This window comes from Cyprinodon variegatus, unplaced genomic scaffold, assembly GCF_000732505.1.
Source record: "Cyprinodon variegatus isolate N-32 unplaced genomic scaffold, C_variegatus-1.0 Scaffold302, whole genome shotgun sequence".
In the NCBI taxonomy this organism is placed as follows: domain Eukaryota; kingdom Metazoa; phylum Chordata; class Actinopteri; order Cyprinodontiformes; family Cyprinodontidae; genus Cyprinodon; species Cyprinodon variegatus.
In genome coordinates this window covers 102,723-115,530 of record NW_015150755.1, presented here as the reverse complement: position 1 = coordinate 115,530, position 12,808 = coordinate 102,723, and the positions used below count along the sequence as shown (strand labels likewise).

The following is a 12,808-nucleotide window of genomic DNA, read 5'->3' as shown; positions in this document are numbered from 1 at the left end:
TTTCCTGCCCATCCTTTCAGTAAACACCCATCTCATCTGCATGGTTATATCCTCCCAGTGCACCTTTGGTATTATTCTTTATCACCTACAATAATAAACTCTTAGCCCCCTTGTTACCAAATTATATTGTTGCTATAAAAGCCTACGGTTGATGCACTTAGCTGCTCGCCCCCATGTGACGCATTCAGCTGAGCATCGACAATATAATCAACATGTGCGTCTTGGCCTCATCCCTCAGTAAACAAATGAACAAATGAATGAACTTCTTACGATCCCATCTGGTCTCTACCTCTCTGACTAATGCCTTATTTATTAAAAGTAAAGGATTAATTCAGACTAATTAGTTCAGAAACGGCAAAGTCAACAGGCAAATGAATCCCAAAGTTACCTAGGAGGCACAAGGCGAATGAATTCTAGGTCAGTGCTCCTGTTTACCCTCCTCATTTCATTAGAAACCAGAAGAACTAACTAACAGAGACCGCTGTAGGGCTAAGCTTTCAGGAACCTTCTGTGTAATGCATTTCTCCTGTGTGCTTCCTGGCTGGGGATTTTCTGTGGTTACAGTCACTAAGCTGTGTTCTTCAGAGATCATTTGCATATTTTATGATTGTGGGTGAAAGAGGACAGCAGCTCAAAGAGGCAGGCAAGGGAGTGAGAAATCCAAGTTAGCACGGCTCTTAGGTGACCCATAACGGCCTGCCAGGTAAAAACTGCTCTATCAGTAGAAGCCCTAGGATGCGCTGATTGGTAAAAACTGCACAGCTTGGAGGTAAGTTGTTTTTGACAGTTTGTTTTCTCTAACAGAACACGTGCTTTGCGGCCAGGCCTCCTGTGATGATGTCTTTGCTGTGGCTGTTGTTCTTTTTGTTGCTCACTCTTGTACATCTGAGGCGTGTTCAGGCTCGGACCAGAGTACCGTAGCTGCCTGTTTTTCCCTGCCTCCTGTCTATATTAGACCCAGATCAAATAGAGTGCATTGTGTACTTCTTATCACATTTTAAAACATTTACTAAACTGGTCTAAATGACTGTAGAAAAACAAGAAACATGGAAAAATTATACCTACTTTTACAGAAATATCAGGTAAATAAGAAAAATACTGTTTATTGATTGATTTGGTTTGTGTATTCAAAAATCCTGTTTGCTCATCTGAAGGTGCAGTGAGCTTTAACCCCTCTTAAGCAATCTATTCCCATACTAATGATTTACCTTTGCTGCTTTAAATGGAGGCAAAGATGAGCGTATACCTTTGGACTGCATTATGTAGATGGTAAACGAATGTTCTTGATTGACATGCAGTAATGATTCACTAAGTGCTAAGATTTATCCCATAATTTTTATCCATCAATGTGATTCATTTCTAATGAGGGAGCAATTAGCAGAAAAATGTGATTGACAGAGTTGCTCAGCATGGCACAATTTTTAAAACCTCAACATTTTATTTTGCAGTGAAATTACCTGCACTAAATGCCCTGTAGCGCTATGACCTGTTGGAAAGGAGCTGTAACATTATGAGAGCATTTTACTGTAACTGGGAGGGACAAGTGATATCTTTCTTTTCAGTGCATCACCAGGGTTCTCTGCTTATATACCACAGAAGGTTGGCTGCAATATAAAGTAAACCAAAGTGAAACCACTCTCCTAACACTTTGTTGACTTCCTCTTTCTTCTTAAGGCTGTTTAACATCTTTGTTTAAAGTCGATTCTTAAGGAGCTAACATTTCTAAGGACTTGTGTCCATATATACAGCATGTTATGACATCACACATTTAATGAAGCTGTTTTTCCATTACACCACATCTCTGCATTTGAGGCCAAGGGTCTCTAGCTGATGTAACTATGGTGCTCTATAATCTCTTAAGATAATTAGTACAGCATGGTCTGTCTTTGTAGACTAGTATTTTATGATGAGTTAGTCCTTTAGCGATAAGATTATTTATAAATATTTGTATATTTATAAATATATAAGCCTCTGCCACAACATTTATAAGCTCTATAGGCTAAATCCTGTTGAGATGCAGGGTTATCTCGAGGTGTACAGTAGATTTATCAAGCATAAACCAGGAGTAACAATCACATGAAGACTGGTTTTATAACAACAGAAAGAATTATTTTAGTGTGTTATGTTTCTATTAAGTAGAATACTACCGTAAAGTTTACACTCAATTGTAATTTGTTGCTATTTATTTTAAAATGGGGGAAAATCAACAGTGCAGCAAGTAGCTTTACCTCAGGTTAGCTCAGTATAGAGACAAGGCCTTGTATTGGTTGGAAACATGCAAAATGAAACATGCAAAAGGTTTCAGATATTACAGGCTAACAATGAAACCAAACAACCCACTCATCGGTTTCAATTTGCATGTTTCCAAGCGATACAAGGCCTTGTCTCTATAAAGACTCAAACTCACTGCGGATCCAGACATTTGAATTGAGAAAGCTTCCTGGAGAGGTAGCGAAACGTATTCAAATCTTGGAAACCAAGTCCACTGGATTTTTTGAACTTTTATGGAATGACTATGACCTGGATGACTGAGAATCTTCATCAGCTCTTGTGTAGGAGTTCTTTACTGTACTAAAAAGTGTTATTGAAGTGCTATTAAAAGAGTGATCGCTTCAGGGGGGCAACAGCCAACACTACAACATCTAAGCAGCATCTGTAAGCAACCAAGCCCTATCTGCAGAATCAGGGGGACTTTCATACACTACAGTTATTATTACCTAATAAGTCAACAAGGAATCAAATGATAACATATTAAAAGTTTTGTCACATCTTGTTAGGTGCCAGTACCAGCTTGCAAGTAAAAAAGAACAAGCAAAGAATCAGTCTCATATTAGTTTTACTTTTGTGAGCAATTTCTCTTGTGGAAAAAAACAAAAAACAAACATTTTGCTCAGGATATCTTGACTTAATTAAGTCTCAGCTCTGTTTCACCAAAGCTGTAACACACAAGTTAACATGTTGATTTATTCTGTGCAGCTAGCCAGCCCTAGACCAGGGTAAAAAAGGCACCAGGAGCAAGCAAGCAAGGCTTGTTTGGTCCTGGTGTCTCGCTGAAAACAAGTACATTTTGCAGTAACAAGGCTTTAATGTAAACTATTGTACATCAGCCTTTTGCTGCCAATTGCTCATTTTTATATAAGTCAGGAAAGTATGACTCTTAAATAAGCAGTTTTCTAATTGTTCTCATAAGATGATTCAACCTCTCTATGCTTTATTTTAGCATCATAAAAGTCAATCCCTCTAAAGTCATAATATTAACACTAACTCCAAACACAAAATACCAGTACATTTTAAACCTAACAAAACCCTTAGACAGAGGCTAGTGCATCCTAAGGACAAAACCCCCAAACCAAATATGAGCGGAGTGGTTTATGCAGTTCAGTGCAGTNAACCTAACAAAACCCTTAGACAGAGGCTAGTGCATCCTAAGGACAAAACCCCCAAACCAAATATGAGCGGAGTGGTTTATGCAGTTCAGTGCAGTAAGGAATAATCTGATCCTTATATTGGAGAAAGCAAATAACCTCTTTTTTTAAGCATTTCTGGAAATGCTTTTTCATTTTCAAATTTTACATTTCAAATTGAATTTTCGTATGTATTTACTAGGGTACCTTTTGAAAAATAAATCTCAAATGTCTCTTTCTTTTTCATTTTAATTAAGTAAAAGGATGAGCAGTCTTGAAAAAGAAAATGAAAATGCACATCGGATTATTGATTAATAATTTTATTTATGAGTCAAGTAATGCAGCCACATTTTTAAAATAAAAAAGCATTTCTGGAAATGCTTTTTGATTTTCAAATTTTACATTTCAAATTGAATTTTGGTATGTATTTGCTGGCGTACATTTTGAAAAATAAATCTCAAATGTCTTTTTCTTTTTCATTTAAATTAAGTAAAAGAATGAGCAGTGTTGAAGAAGAAGATGAAAATGCAAACAGGATTATTGATTACTAATTTCATTTATAAGTCAAACGATGCAGCCACATTTTTAAAATGAAAAAGCATTTCTGAAAATGCTTTTTCATTTTAAATATGGTAACGATTCACTTCCATACATAACAAACCGTGCATCGTCTGCAATATAGTAGCAGTCGAACCGATCCGTCTATCAATCTCTTGCTCGATTCTCCATCATTGGTGAACAAGACCCCAAGATACTTGAACTCCTCCACTTGATGCAGAAACTCTCATCCAACCCTGATAAAAAGAAAAGGTGTTGTCTGTAAACGCAGGACTTTATTGTAGCTCCAAACACAAATGTTTTCCTTTACAACTGTCTGGTTGGGTGGGGGTTTGAGGAGAAGGACCCAAATGCAGAGACTGAAGGTGAAGTGGTTTCTTGCAGGTTTAGTCACAAAAAGGTTAACAGAAGAAAAAAACCCAAACACAATCCAAAAAATGCAAAAATACGGAAAACTTGGAATACTCACAACAAGGAAGCCAAGAAATTACGACAAACCAGCAAGCAGTGACTAAGCAGGTGATGCATATATGATAGAAAGAAACAAAGACGAGGGTAATCAGCTGATTGGGAGCAGAGGGAAACAGAGGAATCTAGAAGGGAGCAAGGGTAAAGAAGACCGATACAAGAGGGCAACGGAGGGCGAACAAGAAATACCTAAGAACTCAAATACAATAAAACATAACTAGAATAACACAAAATGAAAAAAAAAACAACCATGAAGATTTAAAGATAAAACTTCAACAGAACCAAGACCATTTCAACAACGGAATTTCCATTTTCAAAATTTACCCAACAATTTCCTGTATGAGTGTTAACACTTGTCTGGGTAAGTATTAGATGCCGTAACTTCACATTACCACCCTTATTGTTAGTATTAATTTGGGGCATTGTCAGACACTGTATAAGTGTAACACAATTGTATTTTTTCCACTTTAAAATAATTTATTTCATATATTTGGGGATTTATCAACCTGTTAGTGATTACAGTAAAATCAGTAGCTTAATAAAGCACCTGAAAAGATGATTTTTTTCAACCAGCTTTTATTGTCATGACATTGTCACAAGTACAGAGCAACGAAATGAACCCTCTGAATTTAAACCACCCCCCTTAGGGGGCAGTTGGCTGCCATTGTGCAGGGTTAAGGGTCTTGCTCAGGGACCCAGATTGGCAGTCTGTGGGAGAGGGTTCTCCTAGTGAAAAACATTCAGAATGAGAGTTGAAAACATTATTTCAACCAAACTTTATCCATATTGAGTACATATCCAGTAACAGTGGATTTCTATTACTTCACTGAAAGCACAAATAACTCTCCCATTATGAGCTATTTATTTGTTTTCAAATATAATATCAGCCCAACCCCTTGTGGAGTTTCCTAACACAAGGGTGCAGCAGCATAATTTGGCCATATTGTCCTCTCCAGCATGGCATAATTCTAACCACAAACAAGTAATTATGAGTGTGCGCTAGAGTCAGTCTATCGAGAAAATGAATAGCTGTAGAGAAGGGCTTTTCTTCATCATGTGTAACATTATTGCAGTGTATAAATGCTATTTGCTGATGAGGACACAGCAATGTTCTGAATGTAAACTGGAATAGGAAGATTATCTTGGCACCGTAATAATTACGGTGTGAAAGACATGTAGCAGGTTATTTGATTTCACAGCATTAAATCTATTTTAGCATAATCTATTGTTCTGTCTTTTAGAGGCATATATTGCAGGGTTGAGCTATGATCCCTGAGTAGAAATGGAGGGAAGGTGCTTATATCATTGAGGGACTCTCATCTTTCTTTGCTGAGAATTCAGTTTGTGCCTCCAAAGAAAAATTAAGTCCCATCTTGGGGTCAGTAAATTCTCTCTTACTGACAGTTTAGAGGCATGAGACTTGCCTGAAGGGAGAACAGGGGGGCTGATAGCTTAAGGTGCAGTGCTGCAGTAAAAAGGCAACGCCACGATACAAAGGAGGTTTTCACAGCTGCCACAGGCGGGTGATTATGCTGCAGAAACTCAGAGGCTGGAGTGGCCCACAGCACTGCAGAGCTGAAGGACATCGCTGGTGATAGGTCGACAGAGGAAAGTTGCATCTCATGGCATTGCTTTTAGTTGAGAGCAGGGAAGTCCAAATGTGATTGATGTCTGTTGATATATTGAGTCTAAAAAATTATTTTAGAAAAAAGCCCATGTTCTTCACCTACACTAACACAGTCCTATCAAGCCAGATGGTAATACAACAGGACTGCAGCGACTCTCCTTTGGTTAATACTGGAAGGTATTTATAATGTTAATCGTATAATAGAGATATTAGTGAAGAGCAAAATCTGTAATCAAACAGGAAACTAATGTTGCTTTTATGGTTTACAAAGTTTATAAAATGTAAAAAAAATAATTTTAAATAAAAAAATATTTTTTGCAAATAAAATTAAAAGTGACTTAGGTGGAGAGTGATTTAAAATCATCAAAAAATGTGTGTGCTTTATTACTTAGTTGAATTGGTTGCAAAAAAAAAAGTTCTCTTATGATCTATGTTCTCATTACTATTATTTGTCTTCGTTATTATATTATTGACTTTTAGGATGGATTTAATGTTAAATATAAAACTTTTCATGACTTATTTTCTTATGTGTTAGACAGTGTCAGATATAAACTTTATATTGACAAGCATTCGCAAACATGCTGATCAGGTTGTCATGCTGCACAAACCAGACCCCAATAAGTTGATTTCAATCTCTTTCCCATATTGCCAAATTCAACATTTTCATATCACACATTTTTTGACCTATCGACCGTTTATTCCGATAACTTAGCTAACTAAACATAGGTAGTGTTAAGCTGCTTATTTTACTTTTTTTTTTTCTGGCACAGACTTCAGAAATAACAAATAAGGTCAAAAGTCTCTGAAATGGCAGATGTTACATTTTATTATCTCCTATTGCCAAACTGATGTATGTTGAGAACATAAGAACCTAAACCCAAATTTCTTAGCCATCACTTATGCTGTGGACATGATTATCTTTTTGGACAATCCCTTTCAGTCTAAAAAAATCATGTTTCTGTGAATATTGTACTGATCATAACACAGAGGTGGAGCCAGAAAGAAAGAAAGAAAAAAAAAAAAAAAGACATATTGAAGAACAGGGACCATTATGCTCTTCAGAGGGCCATGATGACCCATCTTATAAGTGATGTTTGCTGTCATTCTCTGCTGTCCTCTGCTCTCATGTTCTATGACAAATATGTTGTTTTTTTTTTATTGCTTTTGGTTTTGTTCGATTATCCTAGAGGCTGAAATGACATACTTTACCGTCTTCATTGCCCAAGCACGCATCACTACTTTATGTGTGGATTTCTCTTTATATAGGAATGTTTTCTCTGGTTCTTTTCTTTCCTCATTTATTTTAGCTTTTTTTTGCTGGACCTGAAGATGCAGTGAAAGCTTTATACAAATGTGACATAGCAACTGTCTTTGAAACTAATTTGGAAAGAGATGAAAGAAATCAAAGTACTCTGTGTTTAAAGCTGTAGGTTCAACTCAAGGTCTGCAAAACTCTTTAACAATTATATTATTTGCTTTCCATACCATTGAGGTAATTCCCTCCTTGAACTGGAAACAAGTCGTTTTATTTGGATTTTTTCGTCCAACTCTCACCCACACAGAGACCACAAAGCTAGAGATAAATCTGCCTCTTTCTTTTAGATATAAGCACATCAGACATACACGATTTTTGACAGGTGGCTAAAGCAAGTTCCCTGAGATGTTGTTTACCCTTCACGGTTGACGTGATTTCTGAGTGGAGGTGGTACCGAGCTGTTTCCATCTTGTCTGTTCCATGTTTCAAAAGATGAGCTCCGAAAACTCTGCGGGAGGATGCTGCACTTGCTCAATTATACAAGAGTTTGATGGATTTGGGTTTCCATGTATGTACGAAGCCTCAGCCTGATGACTGAAGTTTTTTTTTTTTGTATTTGTTCTTTCAAGGCCTCCTTGTAACCTTCTCCTTAAGAAATCATTGAATTGGAAGAGCAAATAATAAACACTACAAATAAAACAGCTCTCTGATGGAAGGGAATTTGATTTTGTGGCCTCTGGTGCCTGTTAAACAATAGCAAAAAAGATATAATCCAATTGAACAGGCAATGATTATTTTAGCATTAGCTACTTCTCAGTCTACAAAGTCCAAATTCTCAATTCTTTCCCATCCCACCTAGTTTAGAACAGTCAGCAGTAAAAGAAACATGTTTCTTTTTTCATCCAGATTGATAATTACTAATGAAAATGAAGGAACTTTTCTAACCAGATAAAATATTATGGTTACCCACGATCAAGCAGGGTGTTGGGGAGGAAATGTATCAATCTGTCTGTCTGAGGGATCAAATAAGGATTTACAAATGCAAAAAAAAAAACAATACAAGTTGAATCAAGGTAAATAATCAAGTGCAGAACTTAAAAATAGGTAGAAAGAGCAACAACAACATACAAAACAGAAATGAAGAAAATAAAACTTAAGTTTACTACAAAAGCACTTGGACAGCGCAGATCCCCGCCAAGCAGCAATTTTTGCCCCACATTGTGACTTACACATGTAGCTCAAACTCACACATGGTCTAAAATTAAATGTTCCTTTGCATTCGGCACACCGCTGGAAAAAAAATAAAAAATTTTTTTTTCATAATATGTGTTGAGTTTCAACTGCTGCCACCCTCTGGTTTAGTAGAGAACCGCTTGTTCCGCCAAACATTGCTATCTCACAATGTTAGAGAATCTTTTAAGAAACTCATGTATCCAATTATGGTCTGGATCATCACCTCCTTGATGGTCACCTCATAGATATTTCGATAAATCCATCCATAACTTTCAAGTTATCCTATACACAGACAGACAGAAAGACAGACAGACAGACTCCTAAAAACAAATCCTTGTAGTAACTTGTACTAGATTAAAGCTGAATAGAGGACTGTGGGTAATGAGAATTTTTAATGTTCTGGTATCAGGATTTTGGGAGCTGCACCCCCATAGCCCTCTTGACATTCTATCCTGTATTTGATACCTTCAACAAGAGTTAGTCACCTGATCTAACTGGCTAAGAAGGTGAAGTGCAGGTGCAGGCGCAGTTGCACATAGACGTAGGGATGGTCAATATCATTGGAAGATAAAAGAAAGACAAGATTTTAGAAATTAATTCTAAAACGGATCCAGACATTTTAGAGGGATAAAATGAGAGATTAGGTCTTTCCTCCATGTTAAAGTTGAAAAGCATTCAGCAGTGTTTTGCACAAACTAGCTTAGAGTTACGATAGGTATGATTGACTAACTCCAAGGGTCAAAGAGGGTCAAAGAATAACAGTTATCCAGTCATGTTGTTACAAAAGCATGGATAACCATTTGAACGGTATCTCTAAACAACATGCTTTTAAAAACTTTCTATGATCCACTAGAGAGTGAATTTCAACAAAAGAAGACCTACAAGTAAAGGGTTGAAGAATAATCAACACAGTCTCTTTTTACTTAAATTAGAAAAATAAATTTAAATAGTTAAAAGCCATCCATGCTTTAAATTTTCTAAGTAAATTATCTGAACCTTTCACACAGAAGTCATAATCCTACTTTAGGAACATATAAACCTGAGTATCATCTTTATGACAATAAAAGGAATTCATTGTTTTGGGAATAGAGAACAAAGGGACAAGAGACACAAGACATTTGAAGGTCAAAGAATCAAGCCCTGCAAGACTACTTATAAAAAAGAAAAATAGTGGAGTCGGCTATGATTTAGTCCAACGCAAGAAATGTTCCCTACCAAATACTCTGAATGCTTATAAAATGGTTTAAGTGTTAGATCATAATGTTATACTTTACTGTGTCAAAGGCAAAGTATGAGGGTGCACTAGACTTTTTTACTGTGTGTCGTTATGACTTACATGACCAAACAAATAATGCCATAATCTATTTTACCCATCACTTTAGTTTTTTATGAGTTGGCACTGAAAAAACAGATTGCCTGTTCCACCTGGACCCTAGTTGCACAGCTACTGGTTTTTTTTTATTTTTTAAGCAAATTATCTGAACCTTTCACACAGAAGACATAATCCTACTTAAGGAGCATATAAACCTGAGTATCATCTTTATGACAATGAAAGGAATTCATTGTTTTGGGAATAGAGAACAAACTGACAAGCGACACAAGACATTTGAAGGTCAAAGTGGAGTCGGCTATGATTTAGTCCAGTGCAAGAAATTTTCCTTACCAAATACTCTGAATGCTTTTAAAATGGTTTAATTCAATTTCAATTTAATTCAATTCAGTTTATTTATATAGCGCTAAATTCACAACACATGTCATCTCAAGGCACTTTACAGTTTAACCAGATCATACAGTCAAATTGATTCAAAGTTTTCTATCTAAGGAAAACCAGTTGATTGCATTGACACATTGACTCAAATACAATCCCTCACACTAAGCATGCTTGTAGCGACAGCGGAGAGGAAAAACTCCCTTTTAACAGGAAGAAAACTCCAGCAGAACCAGGCTCAGTGTGAGCGGCCATCTGCTGAAGTTGACTAGGGTTCAAGGAGACAGAAGCAGAGACACAAAAAGCAGCTGCAAAAGGCGGCCCCGTCGAGGAAACACACAGCCAGGCAGACGAGCTCCGAGCCAGCTCCCATGCCAGAGGACGAAGAGAGCACATCCAGCCAGTCACAGTCAGAGAAACAGGACCACACTGAAAAACAGGCCGATCTCCAGCATCTATAAACAAGGGTGTTGATGGAAGCAGCCCAGCTGACGTTTCTCTCCAGGATGGCGTCACAGCCAAACAGGAACAGGCGAGTCAAAGCTACCCTGAGGAAAAGCAGAGAGAGCAGGACGTTAGAGATTGAACTAACAGATTCTGCAGAATAGGAGAACAGAGAGAGAATGAAGCAGAATGATGAAATTGGAGTCCCTATGTCCTCCAAAAGTCTAAACCTATAGCAGCATAACTATAGAGATAGCTCAGGATAACCTGAGCCACTCTAACTATAAGCTTTATCAAAAAGGAAAGTTTTAAGCCTAGCCTTAAAAGTAGACAGGGTGTCTGCCTCACGGACTAAAACTGGTAGTTGGTTGCACAAGAGAGGAGTCTGATAACTAAAAGATCTGCCTCCCATTCTATTTTTAGAAATTCTAGGAACCACTAGTAAACCTGCAGATTGAGAACGAAGTGCTCTGTTAGGAACATAAGGAACAATTATATCTCTGATATCAGATGGAGCTTGGCCATTTAAGGCTTTATATGTGAGAAGGAGGATTTTAAATTCTATTCTGGATTTAACAGGAAGCCAATGAAGAGAAGCCAGGATAGGAGAGATGTGATCTCTCTTTTTAATTTTCATCAGAACTCTGGCTGCAGCATTTTGGATCAGCTACAGTTTGTGGACTTCCTGATAGTAAAGAATTACAATAGACCAGCCTTGAAGTAACAAATGCATGGACTAGTTTCTCAGCATCACCCCTGGACAGGAGATTTCTAATTTTTGCAATGTTCCTCAGATGAAAGAAGGAATATCTAGAAACCTCTTTGATATGGGATTTAAATGACACGTCCTGATCAAAAACAACACCAAGATTTTTTACTTTATTATCTGAAAGCAGTTTAATCTCGTCCAAATGAAGTTACTGACTAATCAGCTTCTTTTTCAAAGACTCTGGTCCAAAGACTATAACTTCTGTTTTGTCTGCATTCAGAAGGTGAAAGTTAAAAGTCATCAAGGTTTTTTATGTCTTCAAGACATGCCTGTAATTTATGTTATGGGTTAGCTTCATCTGGATTTATAGACAGATATAGCTGGGTATCATCAGCATAACAGTGAAAATGAATCCCATGCTGTCTAATAATTCTACCGATTGGGAGCATGTATAAAGTAAAGAGAATTGGTCCTAGCACTGATCCCTGTGGTACTCCACAGGTAACCTTTGAGCATGTTGAAGATCTGTCATTAAGATAAACAAACAATAAAAGTAACTATTTACTAGTAAAAGTATGCGGCTAAACATGTCATCACTGGTCAGATCAGGGAGGGGACCAGAGAAAAAAAATCCTAAGCAAATTATCTGAACCTTTCGCACAGAAGTCATAATCCTACTTTAGGAACATATAAATCTGAGTATCATCTTTATGACAATAAAAGGAATTCATTGTTTTTGGAATAGAGAACCAAGGGACAAGACACACAAGACATTTGAAGGTCAAAGAATCAAGCCCTGCAAGACTACTTATGAAAAAGAAAAATAGTGGAGTCGGCTATGATTTAGTCCAACGCAAGAAATGTTCCCTACCAAATATTCTGAATGCTTTTAAAATGGTTTAAATGGTAGATCATAATGTTATACTTTACTGTGTCAAAGGTAAAGTCAGAGGGTGCACTAGCCTTTTTTACTGTGTGTTGTTATGACTTCCATGACCAAACAAATAATGCCATAATCTATTTTACCCATCACTTTAGTTTTTTATAAGTTTGCACTGAAAAAAACAGATTGCCTGTTCCACGTAGACCCGAGTTGCGCAGCTACTGGTTTGTAATCCTAAGATGGATTCCTATTCAGACTATTGCGTCAAGGTTTTACATTTTTTGTCTCAGATGGATGACTTCCCTTCATTGTTTTATATTATTCTGAAAGCTGTATCCGCACTTTGCAGCCACAGGAGACTGGAATTAAAAGAGCCACTTAAGCCAAAGTTTATCTTTTTTTAATAACTGAGAATGCTTCACCTAGTGAGGCGATCAGAGGACAGCAATTCCGGGGTTGCCTGATTAAGTAGACTCATCTCAGAAGGAGGAAATTTTGTTACAACAGCAAATTAATACA

General features: G+C 37.1%; 1 protein-coding gene across 1 annotated transcript in view; it reads left to right on the top strand.

Moving 5' to 3' along the window:
- Window positions 1-624: 624 nt before the first annotated feature.
- LOC107090595 (ATP-binding cassette sub-family A member 7-like) overlaps window positions 625-12,808 on the top strand; it is a 30,413-nt gene continuing 18,229 nt past the window's right edge. The window contains exon 1 of the mRNA XM_015384059.1: window positions 625-769. The gene's annotated coding sequence lies outside the window, so the exon portion shown is untranslated. The remainder of the gene's footprint in view (window positions 770-12,808) is intronic.